The sequence below is a fragment of the Canis lupus genome, chromosome 21 (assembly GCF_011100685.1).
Source record: "Canis lupus familiaris isolate Mischka breed German Shepherd chromosome 21, alternate assembly UU_Cfam_GSD_1.0, whole genome shotgun sequence".
Taxonomy (NCBI): Eukaryota; Metazoa; Chordata; class Mammalia; order Carnivora; family Canidae; genus Canis; species Canis lupus.
Window position 1 is genome coordinate 30,542,413 of NC_049242.1, and position 27,961 is coordinate 30,570,373.

At 39.5% G+C, this 27,961-nt stretch overlaps 1 pseudogene; it reads right to left on the reverse strand.

Moving 5' to 3' along the window:
- On the reverse strand, positions 1–27,961 carry LOC100688016 (annotated as a pseudogene).

Here is a 27,961-nt window from a genome sequence, read left to right on the forward strand (position 1 = left end):
AAGAATGAAGTCTTTTCACAGGAAATCTTCAATTCTTGAAATGTTAATTGATTTATTTTTAGATTTTTCATTTGAAGAAAAGAAACAATGAGGATTTTTATTATGAGGAGGTATTTTAGGATAGTCCAAGTCCCCAAGTAGGGACTCTTTTGTGGTCATTGAGTTTTACTGCTGTTTCAAGTCATCGAGCACATCCTGCTTTTTGATTTGGGCCCATGCATCAGGGATTTTACCTTTATTTGTAAATTTTCTCTGATATTTTTCTTCTAGCTTTGATCTGAAGTGAGAGACATACCATTTCCAGTATGGCTGTGTGGATGAGTCTGGGGTGATGCTCCATATGGCATACTCCCCTCCTGCCTGTCGATAGTTCTTAAATGGGATTTGCCAATCATCTCTCAAAACCAATAAATGATCACTTGCTACCAAATTAGTATAACAACCGATGACAAAGTCGTCTTTTATAAAAGTGACCTCCATTGACAGCAAAAGGACGGTGGAAGGGAACACTGTAGTCTCCTTCATGTGTAGGGATTGTGTTAGTACAGATTGCTTGACAGCAGGGACACTGTTTCCAGCAGCCACAGAGTTAGTTGTTCAGAGAGCATTTCCTCAATTTTTGGAACCATTTCTTTTACAGGCATATTCAAATAGTTCTCTTCTACTCTTTTCATTGTGGGATCCAAAGCTTCAGTCATAGCTTCTTTGAGAAACTCAGTATCTTTTTATCTCTTGGTGTTCAGTGCTTACCAGGTCTTTTTGAGGGAAGATCAGGTTACTCCCCAGGTGATCACAGAACAAATCCAACCACCCAGACACAGTGCTGCTTTTATCTTTAGCTCCTACTGTGGATTCATGAATAGCTGAGAGGATGGCATTCTTGATATCATCTAACTTAATTTTAAAAAAGCCCTTATTGGAATCCCTGGGTGGCGCAGTGGTTTGGCACCTGCCTTTGGCCCAGGGCGCGATCCTGGAGACCCGGGATCGAATCCCACGTCAGGCTCCCGGTGCATGGAGCCTGCTTCTCCCTCTGCCTGTGTCTCTGCCTCTCTCTCTCTCTCTCTCTGTGACTATCATAAATAAAAAAAAAATTTTAAAAAAGCCCTTATTTTTTCACTTCCTTTGTCTGAACAATATGTTTGAATATGGTTTTTAATGTAATCCCTAAAAAATGATTCTGAATTATGGAAGTAATCCCAGTAATTATCAAAATTTTATTCTTCTGCCAGAGAGATGAGAATGTGTTTCTCTAGGTTAGCCCTGTTTCCATTGAATGCCGTGCAGGTAGCTCGCATGTCCCTGGCAATTTTAGGGGCCATTTTTCTCCATATGGTGGTGGAAACAACAGGAGTGAGTTTGTTCCACAGAAAATCAACAAATGTTTTGATTGAGGTTGCTCCCTGACAGAGATCTTAAAACTCATGAAGAAATCCTCCTCCTTCTTGCTTTTCAGATAGGTTACAGGATCATTTGCTTCTTTGAATGCCCTGTGCATCTCCCTAAAAATCTTGGATGCTTTTTGGAATAAACACAAAGATAAGTCAATTTCATATTGTCTGCAGATTTCACTTCTTCATCTATTATTCTCAGAATTTCATGTAAATTACTTGGATTGTAATCTGAAATCACTTGGATTGCTTCTGAATGTTCTTAATAGTTTCATCAAATCTTAAAAAAATCCTGTTAGTAGTCATATCGATGGAATTTTTTCATGCTCCTCTAATTGCCGTGAAAAGATGAAAATCTGGTCAATTTTGCGTTTGTCATATTTGATTTGAAACTTTTCTCTGTTTTTTTTTTTTTAATTTAGTATGTCCACAATGTTTCTCTCCTTCTTGAAATACTCCAAAAGGATGTTTTCAGCATCTACACAAATGTCAGGCTCTGTGACTAGAGGAAGATTTGAGGATACAGCATAGTCCCATTTTCCTCAAAGTTGATTGAACTTCTCATGTAGCTCTCTCTCACTCAATTCTTTGCCTTTTACAGTTAAAGCCCATTTCGGCTTTTTTCTAATATTTCGTTTTTATAATGTGACTTTTCATTGTCCAGTTTTTCTTGACTTTTCTTAAAACTAGTAAGTTCTTTGGCTTTTTTTCACTGTCTAAAATAAGTGTGTCTTTAAGGTTTATTAGCTTGTTTTCAAAGTTTTCTTTCCACTGAACTAGTATTTCACTATCTGGATCTTCATTAAAGTATTTTTCAAGTTCTTGCTTAATGGCTTCATATTTTTCTGTGACTGGAGCCTCAAAAGTGCTTCTTCTGAACATCTGAATTTTTCCATTCTGAATCTGGTTGATCATCTGGTTCTGCAAGCCCAGCAGGTGACTCCTCAGTTCTCAGGTCCAGTAATTATACATGGCTTCCAGTTTGCTCATGGCCATGACCTCTTGGGTGTTCCTGAAGCTGAAAATAAAGTTCTCACTCACCAGAGCTCTCCACAAATCTTAAACTCGGAATTTTATATCTGATACCTTCATGATGCCTCTCCTAGTTCCTGTTTGGCTGTCAGGAGAATTCTACTTTTCAGTTCTTGGACATTGTGACTGTAGCGAGGATTGGGGGGGGGCCATTGGAAGATTGCCATCCCAGAGGTGAGCAAAGTAATAGACATGAGTATTGACATCAAACTTAATGACATTACTGAAGCAGGTTACATCTGAGCACTGTTCTTGTTTAGCTGTTGTTGCTGCCATTTCATCTAGTCTCTGCTCTAGCTGCCTTCGTCCTTCCATAGTTTGGTCTTTAGCTGTAACTTCCCCCACATTCTGATGGACAAAAAGGCAACTTAGGGAGATTTTTACTTGTTTTATCCTCAGAAAGGCTTGGACAACTATTTGTAGAATATTTTGCATTGCTGATGGATTTTCCCCAAAAATATTGATCAGAGTCAAGTTTCCAAGTCCAATGACAAAGGTTGCCAACTCATCATGATTCTGGAATTTGTTGCTGAGTTCTGGGGCCTGGAGTCCTTCTGTATCCACAACAAATACAAAGTCAAAGCCAAGTTCCTTTGTGAATGTCTTGTCCACCTTCATGAACTGCATGTAGGTCCCCTGGGTATACCATACCTCCCAGCACTGACAGTGAACTGTGGCCCAAAAAGGGCATTCAGTAGGGTGGACTTCCCTGAGCTCTGCAAGCCAAGTATAGAGAGAACAAAGAGCTGTTCGTCTCCAACTTTCTCAGAGACCTTATCAAAAATAGCTGCTACCCACTTTAGAGGCACATACGAAGCATCCCTATCCATCAGCTCAATGGGAACACCAGATATCATTAGATCTGCAGCAATCTGGGGAAGACAGAGGAAAAGGGTATCTTTTGTGGAGGAAACTTCTTCTAGAGCTTCATAGATCTGACCTATCTCTCTGAGAAGTTGCTCGATTTCCAAGGTGCAGTGACTTAATCTCTGTAGAAATAACTTCTATCTCATTTTGCCAGTATTTCAGGCAGGTGTTCTTTGCTGCCTTTTTATTTTTTATTTTTAAAATTTTTTTACATTTGTTTTTATTTAAGTTCAGTATGCCAACATATAGCCATCAAACTAATTATGAGAGGCAAATAGCTTAACCATACAATTAATGTACCCAGCCCCCACCCCAGGTTAGTTATTATGTAAATTTAACAATTTTTTCTTCCTGTATAATCACTTTCAGACGTGTGAATGAACATAATTAAAAATAAGTAAAGGTTGGCATTCTGAGATTGATTCATATGATCTACTTTTCAGTATTATTAGATATTTCTTAGTCTCTCTAAAGCTAAGAGGACCTTTATGCAAACAGCGTTGTGACAGACGGCAATAGATCCAGCCCAAGGCAAAACTCTTTAAACTCATCTTTCTACCCTCTTTCCCCCACTTTTGGCACCCCTTTGTACTTTTTCTTCTTCTCAGAGGGCCAAATTCTTCCACAAACATTTTGATTTATGTTACTGAATGCAGCCTCAGAAGAGGGAAAGCAATGTTCTGTAGGATGAGTCCCAGGAACACAGAGGGCATCCACTTTTCATTCAGGGTAAGGTCACAATGGTCACACTTACTGCTCAAAATTTCACTTTTATAAAGATGTTTGTGTGAAGCTCATTCTAAACACAGCCATAGAGAAATGAACTCCAGTTCCCCAGCTATGGGCCAGCTATGTGACTGCTTTGTTTCCTTTTGCTTTTCTGTTTGTACTTGTGACCACAAAGCCTTTTTCTTTTCATTCAGTTTTTCCAGGTGTTCTGTAGTCAGGTTGTCCAAAAACACACTCAGCCATTGTAAGAAGTAGAGTTTGGTATGGGTTTCTGAATACTTTTGGATAATTTCAAGGACAGATTACATTAACTCATTGAGAGGAAAGGCTCTGGCCAATTGTTGACCCCGTATTATTTGTTTATCTGCCTCATTTTCACTCTTGCATTGTTCAGTGCTTGGATTTCCCTTTTCTCTCAGATGATAGAGTTCTTTGGCCTTTTTACACCAAAAATGCCACAGTTGTCCCTGAAGGGTAGTAAGTTTTCCTTCATCTGAGATATCTGCATGTCTCTCAGTAGAGCCATGAGGCTCTCTACCTTTTCTTTGGCTTCCTTGCAGTTTCTCTGGTCTTCATCAATAAGGAATCCTTGCTTGCGAGCAATCTGGGCACAGTCCTCTAAGCTAAAAGCAGTGTCAGAGACCTTTAGCAAATATCTGATTGTACTTTTGATCTCCTCTGTTAATTCTGCCTCATTTCTGCTCCTGATCCCAATTCTTACTCTTTGATTAGAATTATTGACCAGTTTTTTCTTTGTCATCAAGCAAACAGATCAAAGGTTTGACAGCTGACACAGGCCATGGACAATTTTCGGTTTTCTTTATTGTCATCAGAAGTTGCTATGAACACCACAATGAGAAACGAGATCTCCGGAGGAGGGGCAAGATGGCGGAAGAGTAGGGTCCCCAAATCACCTGTCCCCACCAAATTACCTAGATAACCTTCAAATCATCCTGAAAAATCTACGAATTCAGCCTGAGATTTAAAGAGAGACCAGCTGGAATGCTACAGTGAGAAGAGTTTGCGCTTCTATCAAGGTAGGAAGACGGGGAAAAAGAAATAAAGAAACAAAAGGCCTCCAAGGGGGAGGGGCCCCGCGAGGAGCCGGGCTGAGGCCGGGGCGAGTGTCCCCGGGACAGGAGAGCCCCGTCCCGGAGAAGCAGGAGCTGCACCGACCTTCCCGGGCGGAAAGGGGCTCGCAGGGAGTTGGAGCAGGACCCAGGAGGGCGGGGATGCCCTCGGGCTCCCCGGGACACTAACAGAGCAACTGTGCACGGGGAGAGTGCGCGGAGCTCCCTAAGGGCTGCAGCGCGCGCACGCATTGTCCTGGGAGCAGCTCCGAGGGGCTCGATTGGCGGCTCTGCATGGAGGGGGCTGCGGGGTGGGAGCGCGAATCCAACAGCGCAGGCCCCGGAGCACTGGGCGCCGGGACACAGCCCAGGATCTGGCCTCCCCCCGGGACAGGCAGAGGCTGGGAGAGCCCAGGACAGCAAGGACGCTCCTGCCCCGAGCTGAGCAGATCAGCGGCCCCGCCCGGAGCCTCCAGGCCCTGCAGACGGAGAGCTGCTTAGTTACTGCGGGGGCTGAATCCAGGGCTCCAGAGCTGGCCCCACCACTGGGGTTGTTCCTCCTGCGGCCTCACAGGGTAAACAACCCCCACTGAGCCCTGCACCAGGCAGGGGGCAGAGCAGCTCCCCCAAGTGCTAACACCTGAAAATCAGCACAACAGGCCCCTCTCCAGAAGACCAACTAGAGGGACAAGTTCCAGGGGAAGTCAAGGGACTTAAACTATACAGAATCAGAAGATTCTCCCCACGTGGTTTTTTTTTTTCTTTTTGATTTCTGTTTGCTTCCCCCACCCTTTTTTCTTTCTATTTCTCTTCTCTTTTTTTCTTCCTTTTTTCTTTTTTCTTTCTCTCTTTTTTTTCCTTCTTTCTCTCCTATCTTTTTCTCCTTTTCCCAGTACAACTTGTTTTTGGCCACTCTGCACTGAGCAAAATGACTACAAGGAAAACCTCTCCTCAAAAGAAAGAATCAGAAACAATCCTCTCTCCCACAGAGTTACAAAATCTGGAATACAATTCAATGTCAGAAAGCCAATTCAGAAGCACTATTATACAGCTACTGGTGGCTCTAGAAAAAAGCATAAAGGAATCAAGAGACTTCATGACTGCAGAATTTAGAGCCAATCAGGCAGAAATTAAAAATCAATTGAGATGCAATCCAAACTAGAAGTCCTAACAACGAGGGTTAACGAGGTGGAAGAACCAGTGAGTGACATGGAAGACAAGTTGATGGCAAAGAGGGAAACTGAGGAAAAAAGAGACAAACAGAAGACCATGAAGATAGATTAAGGGAAATAAACGACAGCCTGAGGAAGAAAAACGTACGTTTAATTGGGGTTCCCGAGGGCGCCGAAAGGGCCAGAGGGCCAGAATATGTAATTGAACAAATCATAGCTGAAAACTTTACTGATCTGGGAAGGGAAACAGGCATTCAGATCCAGGAAATAGAGAGATCCCCCCCCTAAAATCAATAAAAACTGTTCAACACCTCGACATTTAATAGTTAAGCTTGCAAATTCCAAAGATAAAGAGAAGATCCTTAAAGCAGCAAGAGACAAGAAATCCCTGACTTATGGGGAAGAGTATTAGGGTAACAGCAGACCTCTCCACAGAGACCTGGCAGGCCAGGAAGGGCTGGCAGGATATATTCAGGGTCCTAAATGAGAAGAACATGCAACCAAGAATACTTTATCCAGCAAGGCTCTCATTCTAAAAGGAAGGAGAGATAAAGAGCTTCCAAGACAGGCAGGAACTGAAAGAATATGTGACCTCCAAACCAGCTCTGCAAGAAATTTTAAGGGGGGACTCTTAAAATTCCCCTTTAAGAAGAAGTCCAGAGGAACAATCCACAAAAACAAGGACTGAATAGGAATCATGATGACACTAAACTCATATCTTTCAATAGTAACTCTGAACATGAACGGGCTTAATGACCCCATTAAAAGGAACAGGGTTTCAGACTGGATAAAAAAGCAGGACCCATCTATTTGCTGTCTACAAGAGACTCATTTTAGACAGAAGGACACCTACAGCCTGAAAATAAAAGGTTGGAGAACCATTTACCATTCGAATGGTCCTCAAAAGAAAGCAGGGGTAGCCATCCTTCTATTAGATAAACTAAAATTTACCCCAAAGATTGTAGTGAGAGAAGAGAGACACTATATCATACTTAAAGGATCTATCCAACAAGAGGACTTAGCAATCCTCAATATATATACCCTGAATGTGGGAGCTGCCAAATATTTAAACCAACTAATAACCAAAGTGAAGAAGTACTTAGATAATAATACACTTATACTTGGTGACTTCAATGTAGCTCTTACTATACTCGATAGGTCTTCTAAGTACAACATCTCCAAAGAAACGAGAGCTTTAAATGATACACTGGACCAGATGGATTTCACAGATATCTACAGAACTTTACATCCAAACTCAACTGAATACACATTCTTCTCAAGTGCACATGGAACTTTCTCCAAAATAGACCACATACTGGGTAACAAATTGGGTCTAAACCGATACCAAAAGATTGGGATCGTCCCCTGCATATTCTCAGACCATAATGCCTTGAAATTAGAACTAAATCACAACAAGAAGTTTGGAAGGACCTCAAACACGTGGAGGTTAAGGACCATCCTGCTAAAAGATGAAAGGGTCAACCAGGAAATTAAGGAAGAATTAAAAAGATTCATGGAAACTAATGAGAATGAAGATACAACCATTCAAAATATTTGGGATGCAGCAAAAGCAGTCCTAAGGGGGAAATACATCGCAATACAAGCATCCATTCAAAAACTGGAAAGAACTCAAATACAAAAGCTAACCTTACACATAAAGGAGCAGAGAAAAAACAGCAAATAGATCCTACACCCAGCAGAAGAAGAGAGTTAATTAAGATTCGAGCAGAACTCAATGAAATCGAGACCAGAAGAATTGTGGAACAGATCATCAAAACCAGGAGTTGGTTCTTTGAAAGAATTAATAAGATAGATAAACCATTAGCCAGCCTTATTATTATTATTTTTTTAATTTTATTTATTTATTTATTTACGATAGTCACAGAGAGAGAGAGAGAGGCAGAGACACAGGCAGAGAGAGAAGCAGGCTCCATGCACCGGGAGCCCGACGTGGGATTCGATCCCCGGTCTCCAGGATCGCGCCCTGAGCCAAAGGCAGGCGCCAAACCGCTGCGCCACCCAGGGATCCCCTAGCCAGCCTTATTAAAAAGAAGAGAGAGAAGACTCAAATTAATAAAATCATGAATGAGAAAGGAGAGATCACTACCAACACTAAGGAAATACAAACGATTTTAAAAACATATTATGAACAACTATACACCAATAAGTTAGGCAATCTAGAAGAAATGGATGCATTCCTGGAAAGCCACAAACTACCGAAACTGGAACAGGAAGAAATAGAAAACCTGAACAGGCCAATAAGCAGGGATGAAATTGAAGCAGTCATCAAAAACCTCCCAAGGCACCAGAATCCAGGGCCAGATGGCTTCCCAGGGGAATTCTATCAAACGTTTAAAGAAGAAACCATACCTATTCTCCTAAAGCTGTTTGGAAAGATAGAGAGATGGAGTACTTCCAAATTCGTTCGATGAGGCCAGCATCACCCTAATTCCAAAACCAGACAAAGACCCCACCAAAAAGCAGAATTATAGACCCATATCCCTGATGAACATGGATGCAAACATTCTCAACAAGATACTAGCCAATAGGATCCAACAATACATTAAGAAAATTATTCACCATGACCAACTAGGATTTATCCCCGGGAGGCAAGGCTGGTTTAACACTCGTAAAACAATCATGTGATTCATCATATCAGCAAGAGAAAAACCAAGAACCATATGATCCTCTCATTAGATGCAGAGAAAGCATTTGACAAAATACAGCATCCATTCCTGATCAAAACTCTTCAGAGTGTAGGGATAGAGGGAACATTCCTCAACATCTTAAAAGCCATCTATGAAAAGCCCACAGCAAATATCATTCTCAATGGGGAAATACTGAGAGACTTCCCCCTAAGATCAGGAACAAGAAAGGGATGTCCACTCTCACCACTGCTATTCGACATAGTACTGGAAGTCCTAGCCTCAGCAATCAGACAACAAAAAGACATTAAAGGCATTCAAATTGGCAAAGAAGAAGTCAAACTCTCCCTCTTCGCCAATGACGTGATACTCTACATAGAAAACCCAAAAGCCTCCACCCCAAGATTGCTAGAACTCATACAGCAATTTGGTACCATGGCATGATACAAAATCAATGCCCAGAAATCAGTGGCATTTCTATACACTAACAATGAGACTGAAGAAAGAGAAATTAAGGAGTCAATCCCATTTACAATTGCACCCCAAAGCCTAAGATACCTAGGAATAAACCTAACCGAAGAGGTAAAGGATCTATACCCTCAAAACTATAGAACACTTCTGAAAGAAATTGAGGAAGACACAAAGTGATGGAAAAATATTCCATGATCATGGATTGGCAGAATTAATATTGTGAAAATGTCAATGTTACCCAGGGCAATTTACACGTTTAATGCAATCCCTATCAAAATACCATGGACTTTCTTCAGAGAGTTAGAACAAACTATTTTAAGATTTGTGTGGAATCAGAAAAGACCCCGAATAGCCAGGGGAATTTTAAAAAAGAAAACCATATCTGGGGGCATCACAATGCCAGATTTCAGGTTGTACTACAAAGCTGTGGTCATCAAGGCAGTGTGGTACTGGCACAAAAACAGACACATAGATCAATGGAACAGAATAGAGAACCCAGAAGTGGATCCTCAACTTTATGGTCAACTAATATTTGATAAAGGAGGAAAGACTATCCATTGGAAGAAAGACAGTCTCTTCAATAAATGGTGCTGGGAAAATTGGACATCCACATGCAGAAGAATGAAACTAGACCACTCTCTTGCACCATACACAAAGATAAACTCAAAATGGATGAAAGATCTAAATGTGAGACAAGATTCCATCAATAACCTAGAGAACACAGGCAACACCCTTTTTGAACTCGGCCACAGTAACTTCTTGCAAGATACATCCACGAAGGGAGAAGAAACAAAAGCAAAAATGAACTATTGGGGCTTCATCAAGATAAGAAGCTTTTGCACAGCAAAGGATACAGTCAACAAAACTAAAAGACAACCTACAGAATGGGAGAAGATATTTGCAAATGACGTATTAGATAAAGGGAACATGCAAGATCTCTAAAGAACTTCTTAAACTCAACACCAAAGAAACAAACAATTCAATTATGAAATGGGCCAAAGACATGAAGAGAAATCTCACAGAGGAAGATATAGACATGGCCAACATGCACATGAGAAAATGCTCTGCATCACTTGCCATCAGGGAAATACAAATCAAAACCACAATGAGATACCACCTCACACCAGTGAGAATGGGGAACATTAACAAGGCAGGAAATCACAAATGTTGGAGAGGATGCGGAGAAAAGGGAACCCTCTTACTCTGTTGGTGGGAATGTGAACTGGTGCAGCCACTCTGGAATACTGTGTGGAGGTTCTTCAAAGAGTTAAAAATAGACCTTCCCTACGACCCAGCAATTGCACTGTTGGGGATTTACCCCAATGATTCAGATACAGTGAAACGCCGGGACACTTGCACCCTGATGTTTCTAGCAGCAATGTCCACAATAGCCAAACTGTGGAAGGAGCGTCAGTGTCCATCGAAAGGTGAATGGAAGATAGTGTGGTTTATGTATACAATGGAATATTACTCAGCCATTAGAAATGACAAATACCCACCATTTGCTTCAACGTGGATGGAACTGGAGGGTATTATTATGAGTGAAGTAAGTTAATTGGAGACGGACAAACATTGTACGTTCTCATTCATTTGGGGAATATAAATAATAGTGAAAGGGAATATAAGGGATGGGAGAAGAAATGTGTGGGAAATATCAGAAAGGGAGACAGAACATAAAGACTGCTAACTCTGGGAAACGAACTAGGGGTTGGTGGAAGGGGAGGAGGGAGGAGGGCGGGGGGGTGGGGGTGAGTGGGTGACGGGCACTGAGGGGGACACTTGACGGGATGAGCACTGGGTGTCATTCTGTATGTTGGTAAGTTGAACACCAATAAAAAATTAATTTATTAAAAAAAAAGGAGCAAGACAAGGTTGCCTACTCTTAGTACTCCTACTCAATATAGTACTGGAAGTCCTAGCTAGAGCAAGACAAAGAAATAAAAGACATCCAAATCAGGCGGAAAGAAGTGAAGTAGTTACTGTTTGCTGATAATTTGAAGTTGTATATAGAAATCTCAATGTTGATCAGAAAGCTATTGGAACTACTGAATGATTTTAGTAAAGTGGCAGGTTACAAAATCAATTTACAGAAGTCAGTGGCATTCCTTTACACTAACAGTGAAACAGTAGAAAAAGAAATAGTTTCAGAGGAGCTAAAATGGCTGCATGTTCCCTCAAACACAGCTAGAAAGCTATCAAATTGTTCTGAATACCCAAGAAATCAACCTGAGGACTGACAAGCACAAACTGCCCAACTAAAGGGAGGAGAAAAGGCAACATTAAGGAAGTTAGGAAATAGGGGATTTGGTTTGGGGGAGAAATGGATTGTGGGTGCTGCAGAGGGGAGGGAGCCCTGATTGCAGAGAGAGGTGAGAGAGAGTGGGCTACATGGGGATATGAACAAGAATACTTACGCAAGGACATTAGTTGGGAAAATGAGAGGGATTGATTTTTGTGAGTTTTGGCAACCAGCAGGGCTCAAGGACGGGAATTTCAGAGGAGGTATGCTTGGCTGGGATAGAGACCTGAGGGCACTGCCCTACTCCTGGAGAAAAAGCAGGCAAACAACCCCAGGGCAGATGGCATGAGAGAGACTGTTGGCTCTTCTTCGAGTGCATCTGTAAGAGGTGGCATTTGCAGGGATGTCTCTCAGGGGAAACAAGAGCCAGGGGCCACCATTCCCCTTCTTTGCCCTTTAGCATAGGTACAGAGATACCTGCTGAGGGCTGTTAATGGGGACACTAGCTCCTCAGCTGGCTTTGCTCCAGATCCCACACCCCTGCACTCACGTGGGACTGCCCTTCTAGATCAAACCTGCAAATGTACTAGTGCACTGAGACCCTCCCTCAGACCAGTGTAGGCTCCTGCCACAGCACATTCTTGAAGTTTAGAGTTTTAAAAGTCAGCGGGCTTGACTGGGATAGAGCCCAAAGTGTACTGTGCTGCTCTTGGCAGTCAAGCAAAACAGAGACAGTGTGAAAACAGTGATCTGAAAAACACCTGGCACACATGAGGGAAAATTATTCACTCTTCTGGGAGTGCTTCCCTGAGAGCAGATGGCATGGAGTCCCATCTCTGGGGAGAGGAGCTGGCTGGCACCATTTCCCTCCTCCACCCCTCAGCCAAAACAAACTTCAGTAAACAGCACAGCACCAACACTGGCTGCATAAACTGCCACACAAAGTACTGCCACTCTGTATTCTGCTGGTAGTGCTTTTCTTGGGCAAGTGTGCCTAAGGACCAGTGCAGTGGGCCCCTTCCCCAGAAGGCCAGCAGAAATCCCTGCACACACCACATCTAAGAACCATAGAGTTCTGCAAGGCTTCAGTTCTAGGGGAAGTAGCATCAGGTCTCATTAACACTGAGACCCTCATTCTCAGACCAGAACATGCCTAGTTAAAACTTAACCAGCAGGAATTTGAATCAGTAATCAACAATATCCCAAAAAACAAAAGTCGAGGGCCAGATGACTTCACAGGCGAATTCTACTTAACATTTACAGAAGAGTTAATATCTATTCTTCTCAAACTGTTCCAAAAAATGAAAATGGAAGGGAAACTTCCAAACTCATTGTACGAGACCAGCATTACCCAGATTCTAAAACCAGACAAGGACTCCACTAAAATAGAGGACCACAGGCAAAATGCATCTAATGGATGTGATACAAAAATTGTCAACAAAATACTAGCAAAACGAATCCAACACTACATTAAAAAAATCATTCACCATGATCAAGTGGGGTTTATTCATGGGCTGCTAGGGTGGTTCAATATTTGCAATCAACATGATACACCACATTAATAAAAGAAAGACATATATGATCCTCTCAGTACATGCGGAAAAAGCATTTGACAGGGGCACCTGGGTGGCTCAGTGGTTGAGCTCTGCCTTTTGCTCAGGGTGTGACCCCAGGGTCCTGGGACAAAGTGCCACATGAGGCTCCTCACAGGGAGCCTGCTTCTCCCTCTGCCTATGTCTTTGTCTCTCTCTCTGTGTCTCTCATGAATAAATAAAAATATTTTTAAAAAATAAAATTAAATTTAGAAAAAGAAAAACCATTTGACAAAGTTTATATCCATTTGTGGTAAAAACCTTAACAAAAGAGGATGGAGGGAACATATCTCAACATAATAAAGGCCTTATATGAAAAACCCACAGCTAATATCATCCTCAGTGGGGAAAAACAGCTTTTCTTCTATGATCAGGAACCAAACAGGGATGTCCACTCTCATGACTGTTTTTCTTTTTTTAAAGATTTTACTTATTTATGAGAGACACAGAGAGAGAGAGAGAGAGAGAGAGAGAGGCGCAGAGACACAGGCAGAGGGAGAATCAAGCCCCATGCAGGGAGCCCAACATGGGACTTGATCCCGGGTCTCCAGGATCACACCCTGGGCTGAAAGGGGTGTTAAACCGCTGAGCCACCTTGGCTGCCCTCTCATGGCTGTTTTAATTTTTATTTATTTTTGGCTTATGTTCCTTTTACTTTAATTCAAAGCATCATTAAATCAAATATAGGATGTATTTTTACTGTCCTTTGATCTCTGTCTTCTGGGGATTTATTTATTTATTTAATTTTTAAAAATTGGAGTTCAATATGCCAACATAAAGCATAACAGCCAGTGCTCATCCCGCCAAGTGTACCCCTCAGTGCCCATTTCCCAGTCACTCCAACCCCCCCGCCCACCTCCCCTTCCACTACCCCTTGTTCATCTCCCAGAGTTAGGTGTCTCTCAAGTTTTGTCACCCTCACTGATATTTTCACTCATTTTCTCTCCTTTTCCTTTATTCCCTTTCACTAATTTTTATATTCCCCAAATGAATGAGACCATATAATGTTTGTCTTTTTCCGATTGACTTACTTCACTCAGCATAATACCCTCCAGTTCCATCCATGTCGAAGCAAATGGTGGGTATTTGTAGTTTCTAATGGCTGAGGAATATTTCATTGTATACATAGACCACATCTTCTTTATCCATTCATCTTTCGATGGACACTGTGGCTCCTTCCACAGTTTGGCTATTGTGGACATTGCTGCTAGAAACACCGGGGTGCAGGTGTTTCACTGCATCTGTATCTTTGGGGTAAATCCCCAGCAGTGCAATTTCTGGGTCATAGGGCAGATCTATTTTAACTCTTTGAGGAACCTCCACACAGTTTTCCATAGTGGCTGCACCAGTTCCCATTCCCACCAACAGTGCAAGACCGTTCCCCTTTCTCCACATCCTCTCCAACATTTGTGGTTTCCTGCCTTGTTAATTTTCCCCATTCTCACTGGTGTGAGGTGGTATCTCATTGTGGTTTTGATTTGTATTTCCCTGATGGCCAGTGACGCAGAGCATTTTCTCATGTGCTTGTTGGCCATGTCTATGTCTTCCTCTGTGAGATTTCTCTTCATGTCTTTTGCCCATTTCATGATTGGATTGTTTGTTTCTTTGGTGTTGAGTTTAATAAGTTCTTTGTAGATCTTGGATACTAGCCCTTTATCTGATACATCATTTGCAAATATCTTCTCCCATTCTGTAGGTTATCTCTTAGTTTTTTAGACTGTTTCTTTTTTCTTTTTTTTTTTAGTAGACTGTTTCTTTTGCTGTGCAGAAGCCTTTTATCTTAAGTCCCAATAATTCATTTTTGCTTTTGTTTCCCTTGCCTTCATAGATGTATCTTGCAAGAAGATTCTGTGGCCAAATTCAAAAAGAAGATTCTGTTGCCTGTGTTCTCCTCTAGGATTTTGATGGATTCTTGTCTCACGTTTAGATCTTTCATCCACTTTGAGTTTATCTTTGTGTATGTTGTAAGAGAATGGTCTAGTTTCATTCTCCTGCACATTGCTGTCCAATTTTCCCAACACCATTTATTGAAGAGACTGTCCTTTTTCTGGTGTATAATCTTTCCCACTTTGTCGAATATTAGTTGACCATAGAGTTGAGGGCCCATTTCTGGATTCTTTAATCTGTTCCATTGATCCATGTGTCTGTTTTTGTGCCAGTACCACACTGTCTTGATGGCCACAGCTTTGTAGTACAACCTGAAATCTGGCATTGTGATGCTCCCGGCTCTGGTTTTCTTTTTCAATATTACCTGGCTATTCAGGGACTTTCTGATTCCACACATTTGTTCCAACAGTTGTTCCAACTCTCTGAAGAAAGTCCATGGTATTTTGATATGGATTGCATTAAATGTGTAGATTCCCCTGTTATAGTAATGGCTAATAATGCTATAAAATAAAATGCCTTTTATTTCCTTTTGTTGCCTGATTGCTGAGGCTAAGACTTCTAGTACTATGTTGAATAGCAGTGGTGAGAGTGGACATCCGTGTCTTGTTCTTGATCTTAGGGGAAAGGCTCCCAGTTTTTCCCCCATTGAAAATGATATTTGCTGTGGTCTTTTCGTAGATGGCTTTTAAGATGCTAAGGAATGTTCCTTCTATCCCTACACTCTGAAGAGTTTTGATCAGGAATGGATGCTGTATTTTGTGAAATGCTTTCTCTGCATCTATTGAGAGGATCAATGGTTCTTGTTTTTTTTTTTTCTTGTTGATATAATCTATCATGTTAATTGCTTTACGAGTGTTGAACTAGCCTTGCATCCTGGGGATAAATCCCACTTGGTCATGGTGAATAAATTTTTTAATGTACTGTTGGATCCTATTAGCTAGTATCTTGTTGAGAATTTTTGCATTTGTGTTCATCAAGGATATTGGTCTATAATTCTCCTTTTTGGTGGGGTTTTTGTCTGGTTTGGAATTGAGGTGATGCAGGCCTCATAGAACGAGTTTGGAAGTATTCCATCCCTTTCTATCTTTCCAAATAGCTTTAGTAGAATAGGTATTGTTTCTTCTTTAAACGTTTGATAGAATTCCCTTGGGAAGCCATCTGGCCCTGGACTTTTGTGTTTTGGGAGGTTTTTGATGACTGCTTCAATTTCCTCCCTGGTTATTGGCCTGTTCATGTTTTCTATTTCATCCTGTTTCAGTTTTGGTAGTTTGTGGTTTTCCAGAAATGTGTCCATTTCTTCTAGATTGCCTAATTTATTGGTGTATAGTTGCTCATAATATGTTTTTAAAATCGTTTGTATTTCCTTAGTATTTGTTGTGATCTCTCCTTTTTCATTTGTGATTTTATTAATTTGAGTCTTTTCTCTTTTGTTTTTAATAAGGCTGGCTAATGGTTTATCTATATTATTATTTCCAAGATTCAACTCCGGATTTTGTTCATCTGTTCCACAGTTCTTCTGGTCTTTATTTCATTGAGTTCTTCAGGAAACTTTATTTTTTTTAAAAGATTTATTTATTTATTTATTTATGACAGACATAGAGAGAGAGAGAAAGAGGCAGAGACACAGGCAGAGGGAGAAGCAGGCTCCATGCCTGGAGCCAGACGTGGGACTGGATCCCGGGACTCCAGGATCGCGCCCTGGGCCTAAGGAGGTGCTAAACCAGTGAGCCACCCAGGGATCCCCTTCGGGAACCTTTATTAAGTCTCTTCTTCTGCTTGCTGTAGGTGTTATTTGCTGTTCTTTCTCCAGTTCCTTTAGGTGCAAGGTTAGCTTGTGTATTTGAGTTTTTTCTAATTTTTTGAGGGATGCTTGTATTGCGATGTATTTCCCTCTCAGGACTGCTTTGGCTGTATCCCAAAGATTTTTAATGGTTATATCTCCATTCTCATTAGGTTACATAAATCTTTTTAATTCTTCTCTAATTTCCTGGTTGATCCTTTCATCTTTTAGCAGGATGGTCTTTAACTTCCATGTGTTTGAATTTCTTCCAAATTTCTTGTGATTGAGTTCAAGTTTCAAAGCATTGTGGTCTGAAAATATGCAGGGGACAATCCCAGTCTTTTGGTATTGGTTAAGACCTGATTTATGACCCAGTGTGAGGTCTGTTCTGGAGAAAGTTCCATGTGCATTTGATAAGAATGTGCATTCAGTTACATTTGGATGTAAAGTTCTGTAAATATCTGTGAAATCTATCTGGTATAGTATATCCTTTAAAGCTCTTGTTTCTTTGGAGATGTTGTGATTAGAAGATCTGTCATCTGCAGAAAGAATCCTGTTGAAGTTTCCCAGTATAAGTGTATTATTATCTAAGTATGTCTCAATTTTGGTTATTAATTGATTGATATACTTGGCAGCTCCCTCATTAGTGGCATAAATATTCATGATTGTTAGGTACTCTTGTTGGATAGGTCCTTTAAGTATGGTAGAGTGTCCCTCTTCATCTCTTACTACAGTCTTTGGGATAAACTTGAATTTATCTGATATAAGGATGGCTACCCCTGCTTTCTTTTGAGGACCGTTTGAATGGTAAATGGTTCTCCAACCTTTCATTTCAGGCTGGAGGTGTCCTTAGGTCTAAAATGAGTCTCTTATAGACAGCAAATAGATGAGTCCTGCTTTTTTATCCAGTCTGAAATCCTGCGTCTTTTGATGGGATCATTAAGCCCATTCACATTCTTACTATTGAAAGGTATGAATATAGTGTCTCTAAATGATTCAGTCCCTGTTTTTGTGGATTATTTCTGTGGGCATTCTCTTTCTTTACAGAGTCCCCCTTAATATTTCTTGCAGAGCTGGTTTGGTGGCTACATATTCTTCCAGTTTCTGCCTATCTTGGAAGCTCTTTATCTCTCCTTCTATTCTGAATGAAAGCCTTGCTGGATAGAGTATTCTTGGCTGCATGTTCTCATTTAGGACCCTGAATATATCCTACCAGCCCTTTCTGGCCTGCCAGGTCTCTGTAGAGAGGTCTGCTGTTAATCTAATACTTCTCCCCATAAAGTTTAGCGATCTCTTGTCTCTTGCTGCTTTAAGGATCTTCTCTTTAACTTGGAATTTGCAAGTTTCACTATTAAATGTTGGAGTGTTAGATGGTTTTTATTGATTTTAGGGGGGGCCTCTCTATCTCCTGGATCTGAATGCCTGTTTCCCTAAATTAGGGAAGTTCTCAGCTATGATTTGTTCAAATACACTTTCTGGTCTTCTGTCCCTCTCGGTGCCCTCTGGAACCCCAATTAAATGTAGATTTTTCCTTCTGAGGCTGTCATTTACTTCCCTTAACCTTTCTTCATGGTCTTTTGTTCTTCTCTTTTTTCCTCAGCTTCCTTCCTTGCCATCAACTTGTCTTCTATGTCACTCACTCGTTCTTCTATCTCATTAACCCTTGTCTTTAGGACCTCCGGTTTGGATTGCATCTCATTTAATTGATTTTTAATTTTGGCCTGATTAGATCTAAATTCTGCAGTCATGAAGTCTCTTGAATCCTTTATGCTTTTTTCTAGAGCCACCAGTAGCATAATAATTGTGCTTCTGAATTGGCTTTCTGACATCGAAATGTAATCCAAATTCTGTAAGTCTGTGGCAGAGACTACTGTTTCTGATTCTTCTTTTGTGGTGAGTTCTTCTTTCTAGTTATTTTGGTCAGTGCAGAGTGGCTAAAAATGAGTTGTTTTTGTTAGAAGCACAAATTCTTCTCTCTGTAGCATTCCAGCTGTTCTCTCTTTAAATCTCAGGTCAAATTTGTAGGTTTTCAGGATGATTTGAAAGTCATCTAGGTAAGTCTGTGCGACAGGTGACTTGGGGACCTTACTCCTCTGCCATCTTTCCCTGCCCCGCATTTTAATATTTTATAAGCGTGGGAATGACATCTGGTTGAATTTTAGAAATATGACTGTCTCGGGGGATCCCTGGGTGGCTCAGCGGTTTCACGCCTGCCTTTGGCCCAGGGCGCGATCCTGGGGTCCTGGGATCGAGTGCCGCGTGGGGCTCCTGGCATGGAGCCTGCTTCGGTCTCTGCCTGTGTCTCTGCCTCTCTCTCTCTCTATGTCTATCATAAATAAATAAATAAATAAATAAATAAATAAATAAATAAATAAATCTTAAAAAAAAAGAGAGATGACTGTCTCCTGGTTGAGAATATAGAATAGGGGTTATGAAGAAGAAGGAAGTGGTAACACTTAAGAGACTATGGGAAAAACCTATAGATAAGGTGGGATATCACTTTTTGATTATATTACTTTATATGGCAAAAGGAAGATTATCTTGGATGGGCCCAACTCAACCACGTCAGCTTTTAAAAGACACAAGAAGCAGCAGCAGGTGTGCTCCTGCTGATCTGGAAAAAAGCATGTGGCAAACTTCCTGTGTGGATTATGTGCCTAGCAGCTAACAGTGATTCTGGGCTGATAGCCAGCAAGAAAATGGGGATTTCAGTCTCACATCTATGAAAAGCTATTTAAGGGATACCTGGGTGGCACAGACAATTAAGCTGACCCTTGATTTCAGCTCAGGTTATGATCTTGGGGTTGTGATCAAACCCCCCATCTTGTTTCTTGCTCAGCTGGGAGTCTTCTTGAGTCCCCCCAACCCCCCACCGTCCGGTCTCACTCTCTCTCAAATAAATAAATCTTTTTTTTTAAATAGCTATTTAAGTTGTTACAGTTTTTGGTAGTTTGCTATGAAGAGATTGAAAATTAATACAGATGATTTCTAGGATTTTGACCTGAGCAAATAGGTTGATGATGGTGTTATTCTTTGAGATGGTCAAAGGTTATTACATGAGCAGATTGGGAGTTATATTTAATTTGCAATACCAATTAGGTAAGTGGAGCTGGAAATTAGACTAAAGTAGGCCATAACTTTTAAGGGATGTGTCCAATTGGGAGATATTGATGAAGGAGTCATCCATAAATAATATTTAAAGGCATCCATAAATAATGTTAAAGGCATCCATCATAAATTTAAAGGTAAGTTTCGTTAAGGAGAAAGTATAGATGGAGGAGAAAGAAGAACGCTGGAAGTAGGCAACTTTCTAACATCTACAAGAGAAGTAGTGGAGACTAAGAAGAAGCATCCAGGGAGGAAGAAGTGGGAAATGAGACATATTTGGGATCCCCGAAGCCTGGGGGAGGAAGTATGTCAAAAAGGTCAACCATATTAAATGCTTCTGAGGAGTCAGGAGGATAATGGTAGAGAATTGATCATTATGTATTCTAAAATGAAAGTCATAGATAACTTTGATAATAGCCATTTCCATGGATGGGGCCAAAGTCCAGGAAAAGTGAGTAAAAAGAAAATTTGAGATGAGAAGATGGAGTCTGTGAAATCTCAATTTTTTTTGCTCTTAATATAAGTTGAGGAAAGGGGATATCCCAGGAATGGACTATACTTAATGAATTCTTGTTTATGTATTTATTTTAGATATTGGTAACGTCAAGGCATTTTATAGGGAGGAAGAAATTATTGTTGAAGGAGATTGTATTAGTTTTCTATTGCTGTTATTAAAAATTACGATAAGGGCACCTGGGTTGCTCAGTCATTTATGTGTCTCCCCTAATGTCATGAACCCTTAACTAATACATCAGCATCTTGGTGGAAGTGCCTACTATTAAGGTGGTTACACAGTCCTGAGTTCCAGAAACCTCTGTGGGCTGAAGATTTAGATTAAGAAATCATCAGCATATGGGTTCCAGCCAAAACCATAAAAAATGTAGTAACTCAGGGAAAATATGTTAAGAGATAGGATTAGTGGGCTCAGTGCCCTATTTATGTGGAGCTAATATTCAGCTGTTAAGCTGTGGGATGTCCTTATCAGCTATTAAATATTGAAATACAGTGCTTTCATACTGGTAACAAATAGATTCTTCTTTTACTCCCATGTGTCCTACCACTATTCTAGCTTCCCAGGTGCCAGGGAACTCTGGGTGAGTTCTGTCACTGGAACTGGGCAAAATATTCCAAGGAGGAATAATCACTTTTGTTTTTTAAATAAGCATTTATTGAATATATTCTATGGTACTGTGGCAGATGATGGTGAATAAAAGAGAAATCTCCTTAAGAGATTTATGAAAAATGGCAGACACAGCCATAGCACAAATGTGATTAAGCTTATGTGATTATTTTATAGTGCGGCATAGGAGCTCAGAGGATACAGAAGTTATTATCATCCATTAATTCATTCATTCATTCAACATATAAATAAGTTATTTTAAAGCATCTGGCAAATGCCAGGCACTGTATGTTGGAATTCAAAGACTAATAAGACAAAATCCCATTCCTAAAGTGTGTGGTGGAAGACATGGGCACAGACCTGATTGGCCTATGTATTTTAGAATAAAGATACAAGTAGAATACATAGTGGAACATAATGAGAACAGTAGCTAGCCAGTTTTGCCCAGTTCCAGTGACATTGACAGCCAAAAATCTATCCAGGCTCCAGTAAGTTGGTAGATGAGTCTTTACACAATCTTTAGGAAATTCTCTCTTTCATGGAAAATTATCTTAGGAATTGTCTAGCCCACCTCTCCGTTTTGTAGATAAGAAATCTGGACGGTATTATGCTGAGTGAAATAAGTCAATCGGAGAAGGACAAACATATGGTCTCATTCATTTGTGGAATGTAAAAAATAGTGAAAGGGAATAAAGGGGAAAGGAGAAAAAATGAGTGGGAAATATCAGAAAGGGAGACAGAACATGAGAGACTCCTAACTCTAAGAAACGAACTAGGGGTGGTGGAAGGGGAGGTGGGTGGGGGGTGGGGGTAACTGGGTGATGGGCACTGAGGGGGGCACTTGATGGGATGAGCACTGGGTGTTATTCTATATGTTGGCAAATTGAACACCAATAAAAAATAAATTTATAAAGAAAAGTCAATATGTATATTCAACAAAACAGGAAAGAATATTCAATAGAAAAAAGACATTTTTGGGCAGCATGGGTGGCTCAGCGGTTTAGCGCCATCTTCAGCCCAGGGCACCATCCTGGAGACCTGGGATCGAGTCCCACATCAGGCTCCCTGCATGGAGCCTGCTTCTCCCTGCCTGTGTCTCTGCCTCTCTCTCTCTCTCTCTGTCTCATGAATAAACAAACAAAATCTTAAAAAAAAGACATTTTTGTCACTTCAACAAATGGTGCTGGGAAAATTGGACAGCCACAAGCAGGAGAATGAAACTAGACCATTTCCTTACACCATACACAAAAAAAGACTCAAAATGGATAAAAGACCTAAATGTGAGACAGGAATCCATCAAAATCTTACAGGAGAACACAGGCAGCAACCTCTATGACCTGGGCCACAGCAACTTCTTGCTAGACACATCTTCAAATGCAAGGGAAACAAAGGCAAAAATGAACTACTGGGATTTCATCAAGATAAAATTTTGCACAGCAAAGGAAACAGTAAACAAAACCAAAAGTCAACCTTGAAATGGGAGAAGATATTTGCAAATGTCCTATCATGTAAAGGGCTAGTATCTAAGATCTATAAAGAAATTATCAAACTCAACACCCAAAACACAAACAATCCAGTCAAGAAATGGGTAGAAGACATGAACATACATTTCTCCAAAGAAGACATACAAATGGCCAACAGACACATGAAAAGATGCTCAATATCATTCAGCATCAGGGAAATACAAATCAAAACCACAATGAGACACCACCTCACACCAGTCAGAATGGCTAAGATTAAAACTCAGGAAACAATAGATGTTGTCAAGGATGTGGAGAAAGCAGAACCCTTTTACATTGTTGGTGGGAATGCAAACTGATGTTTTCTGGAAAACAGTATGGAGGTTCTTAAAAAAGTTGAAAACAGAGCTACACTATGACCCAGCAATTGCACTACTAGGTATTTATCCCCAAAACACAAATGTGATCTGAAGGGGCATCTGCATTACAATATTTATAGCAGCAATGTCCACAATAGCCAAACTATGGAAAGAGCTCAGATATCCATCAACAGATGAATGTCTATCAACAGATGAATGGATACACACACACACACACTCAGCCATCAAAAAATGAAATCTTGCAATTTGCAACAATATGGATGAAACTAGATGGCATTATGCTAAGCGAAATAAGTCAGTCCGAGAAAGACAATTATCATATGATCTCACTCATATGTGGAATTTAAGAAACAAAACAGGATCACAGAGGAGGAGAGGAAAAAAATAAAACAAGACAAATCAGGGAGGGAGATAAACCATAAGAGACTCTTAATCATAGGAAAGAAACTGAGGGTTGCTGAAAGAGAGGGGGTTGCAGGGGATGGAGTAACTTGGTGATGAACATTAAGGAGGGCACATGATGTAATGAGCACTGGATATCACTGACCTCTATCTCTGAAACTAATATTACATTATATGTTATTTAATTGAAACTAAATTTTAAAAATTTAAAAAGGAAGGATAGACACTGAGGCTCCTTCCACAGTTTGGCTATTGAAAGATGAATGGATAAAGAAGATGTGGTTTATGTATACAATGGAATATTACTCAGCCATTAGAAACGACAAATACCCACCATTTGCTTCGACGTGGATGGAACTGGAGGGTATTATGCTGAGTGAAATAAGTCAATCGGAGAAGGACAAACATTATATGGTCTCATTCATTTGGGGAATATAAAAATTAGTGAAAGGGAATAAAGGGAAAAGGAGAAAAAATGGGTGGGAAATATCAGGGAGGGAGACAGAACATGAGAGACTCCTAACTCTGGGAAACGAACAAGGGATGGTGGAAGGGGAGGTGGGCGGTAGGGGTAACTGGGTGACGGGCACTGAGGGGGGCACAAAAAAAGTAAAAAAATAAAAAATAAATAAAAAGGAAGGATAATGAATTTCTATGAAGGACTTTATTTACTGTGTCCTAGCCAAGGGCAAACTTCCATGCACATTATTGAGATGATCATTACTTAACAATGTCCATCTCAAAATTCTACTCCTCTGGCACCTGAGCAATAGCAATGACACTCAGCTTCTGAAAAACCTGACCTTTTTCACACTCTAGGATAAACAGAATTTTCAAGGAAAGGAATTGGGGATGGCATACAACCTTAATGTTCATGTATAAAACTATATTTGATTAAATCATTTTCTTTTCTGGAAAAAAAAATCAACATATCAGAATGATTGGTTCCTTCTGTAGGCTCCAGAGGAGAATATGTTTCCTTGCCTTTTCTAGCTTTCAGAGGCCACATACATTCTTTGGTCCTTTCTTCCATATTCAAAACCAGCAGTATAGAGCTATTTAAGCTATCCATTTTATGTGGTAGTTTGGGTCTTTCAATGAGTTTGTTCAAATAATCTTAATTGTTGAGTTTATTGAGATGTTTTCCATAAGATTTATTAGAATTTATATCTGTAGAATCTGAAGTGATATTACCTCTCTCCTTCCTGATATTTGTAATTCATGTCATTTGCTTTTCTTTGATCTTTTTGGATAGATGTTTGGAAGATGTAATTCATCTTCATTATTTCTTTTCTTACTTTTATTTGTAAATAATTTGTTCCTTTTCTAGTTTTTCTTTTTTTTTCAAATTGGGAGCTGAGATTACTGATTTGAGATTTACCTCTTTTCTAGTAGTGGCATTTGGTGTTATAAATTTATACCTAAATACTGCTTTGGTAGCATCCCAGAAAATTTCATATATTGTGTTTTTATTTTTATTTCACTTCAATGCCTTATATTTCCCTGTGGATATGTGGGTTATTTAGAATTATGTTATTTACTTTGAAAATAAATGAAGATTTTTCAGACATTTTCTGATATTGATTTCTAGTTTACTTCCATGATGATTAGAGATCATCCTTTGTGTGATTTTAGCTACAAAATCACATAGAAACATTTTTAAGCATCCATTTTCAAAAATTATTTCTTTTTTTACTATGACTTTATTTAGAGGACAAGTTTCATTTTTCCTTAGTGCCAAAACATAATTGTATAAGTCAATAACCTAGCAGGAAACTTAGATGCTTCAAGAAACTTTTAATGAAATGATTGTTTGTAGAGGTAAGGACAGAATTAAGGGAACTACCAAGGGAAATTGAGATACCCAGAGATGCAACAGCTGGAAGCCATCTCTACCCTTAACTTGAAGGGAGAAAGGAGGAAATCATTACTATTATGTTCTAGAGAGAGATTCAGGCTGGTGGAGGAGCTTTCTACAGGAGTTGGGACATGATATTCTCAGGAAACTGAGCCCAAAACAGAAAGCAAGTAGGGAAGAAATACTCAACCTCTGTTTCTCCTGCTATCTTGTCCTCTGCTAGTACTTCCCACTGTCTATATCCAATTAGTAGCTAGCTAGCAAAGGGACCCCGTGATATATTCCTTAGTGACCAGCCTCCTAGACTATCAGAGCATAGAAGGGTATAGAATGTTTCCGTGTAAGAAGGTGAAGGGCAAAAACCAATGTTACAGCTATTTATTTATTATTACAACTACTTAAAAATCTCTTATCCCATTTTAGTGGCATCCACTTATCAACAAAGCAAAAGTCATCAAATTTGGATTTTTGTTTTTTGTACTTTGCACCTAAGTTACCAATGTCTCTGTGTTGTGCGAATATTTTTAAGGTTGCTTACCATTACATTATAAATACTTGTAAAGGTTCTATAATATGCTAATGGTTTATATTTCTAAAAATGCTCATATTTATAACATATTATGGAAATCTGTACCCTCTGACCTCAGCACATTTGGTTCAATAACTTTGTTATGAATGATTCACTGAATGAATTTCATATGATTTGCTATTTTCATAACTCATTTCTGAATTCTCCCTATCTTTGGCATACAGATTAGATTTTTTAAAAATAAAATTTATAGATATACAGCAAGTTTTTTAATTTGAGTATAATTGACAATGTTACATTAGTTTCAGTTTCAGTTATTCAGCTTCTTTGTATGTTATGATATGCTCATCACAAGTGCAATTACCATCTGTCACCATACTATGCTACAATATCATTGACTATATATTTCCTATGTCTTTTATTCCTATGACATATTAATTCCAAAACTGAAAAAACATGTGTTTCCCACTCTCTTCCGTCCATTTTGTTCATCCTCCTACCCCCTGCCTTATGCAACCATCAGTTTGTTATTTGTATTTATAGGTCTGATTCTACTTTTTATTTGATTTTTTGTGTGTTTTTGTTTTTTGTTTGTTTTTTAGATTCTACATATGATTAATATCATTTTTCTTTCTCTAACAGAAATTATGCTTATTTCACTTAGCATAATAGCTTCTAGGTCCTTCCGTGTTGTCACAAATGGCACAATCTCATCTTTTTCTTTTTTTTTTTTTAAATTTTTATTTATTTATGATAGTCACACACAGATAGAGAGAGAGAGAGGCAGAGACACAGGCAGAGGGAGAAGCAGGCTCCATGCACCGGGAGCCCGACGTGGGATTCGATCCTGGGTCTCCAGGATCGCGCCCTGGGCCAAAGGCAGGCGCCAAACCGCTGCGCCACCCAGGGATCCCCTCATCTTTTTCTTAAAAAAATACACATAATTATTTGTTTGGGGATTATTGTTCTTTTTTTCATCTTTGTAATGTGTTTTAATTATTTTTAAAATAAAAATTATAATTAAAAAGTAAATCCTCCTGCATACAAAACTTCACTCCCCACCCTACAAAGAGAAATTTAGATATCGGAAATTATGGAATTACAACAAGAAGAAAATAAAAAGGCTAAGTAACATCTCATTGTGTGTGTGTGTGTGTATATATATATATATATATATATATATATATATATATATCTTTATTATCCATTTTTCTACTGATAGACACTTCAGTTGCTTCCATATCTTGGCTATTGTAAATAATGCTGAAATAAACATAGGGGTGCATGTATCTTTTCAAGTTAGTGTTCTCATTTTCTTTGGGTCAATACCCAGTAGTGGAATTATTGGATTATATGGTAATTGTGTTTGTAAGCTTTTGAAGAACCTTTATACTGTTTTCCACAGTGCCTGTGTAAATTTACATTTATGGATTTATAACTTCAATATAATAAAACACATCAATTTAAGAAACACAGTTAAATTATTTTTTTGTTTTTTTTAGTTAAATTATTTTTGACAAACACCTGCCCTTATGTAACTAGATCTACAGTCAAGACATACAATATTTCTTTTGCATCAGAAAACTTTTTGTGTCCCTTTTCTGTCAATTCCTATACACTGGTCCCCAGATAATTACTGTCCTAATTGATAAAACTACCACACCAATCCCCAAGTAACTCCTGGCTCTAGAATTTCATAAAAATGGAATCATACAGTATGAACTCTTTTTTTTTTGTCTAGTTCTTTTGTTCAGCACAGTGTTTTTGGGATTCAACCATAATGGTGCCATTTATCAGCAGTTCATTTGAAAATATCTTGAGTAGTATTCTATTAAACGGATGGACCATAGGCTACACCACAGTTTTTTTTTGTACATTTATCTGTTGATACACACTTGATTTTTTTTCAAAGTTTTTGACTAGTTTGAGTAAAGCTGATAAGAACAATTATAAATATTTTACAGATAAAATTTTTCATTTCTCCTAGGAACCTGGAAATTGAATTGCCAGCTTGTATAACAAATGTACATTGGATTCCATAAACCTATTTAAAATTATCTCTTTTTAATAGAGGTTGAATCAAGGGAGACCCAGAGATTGTAATCTGTGTCTAGAAGTATAATACAAAAAGCTTCAGAGAATTTTATGAAGTCAGACTCTTGGGAATGCATTGCTTACCTCAACTCTCAGGACTTTCATTATTAATAACTTTCTCTTAGGAAAATCCAT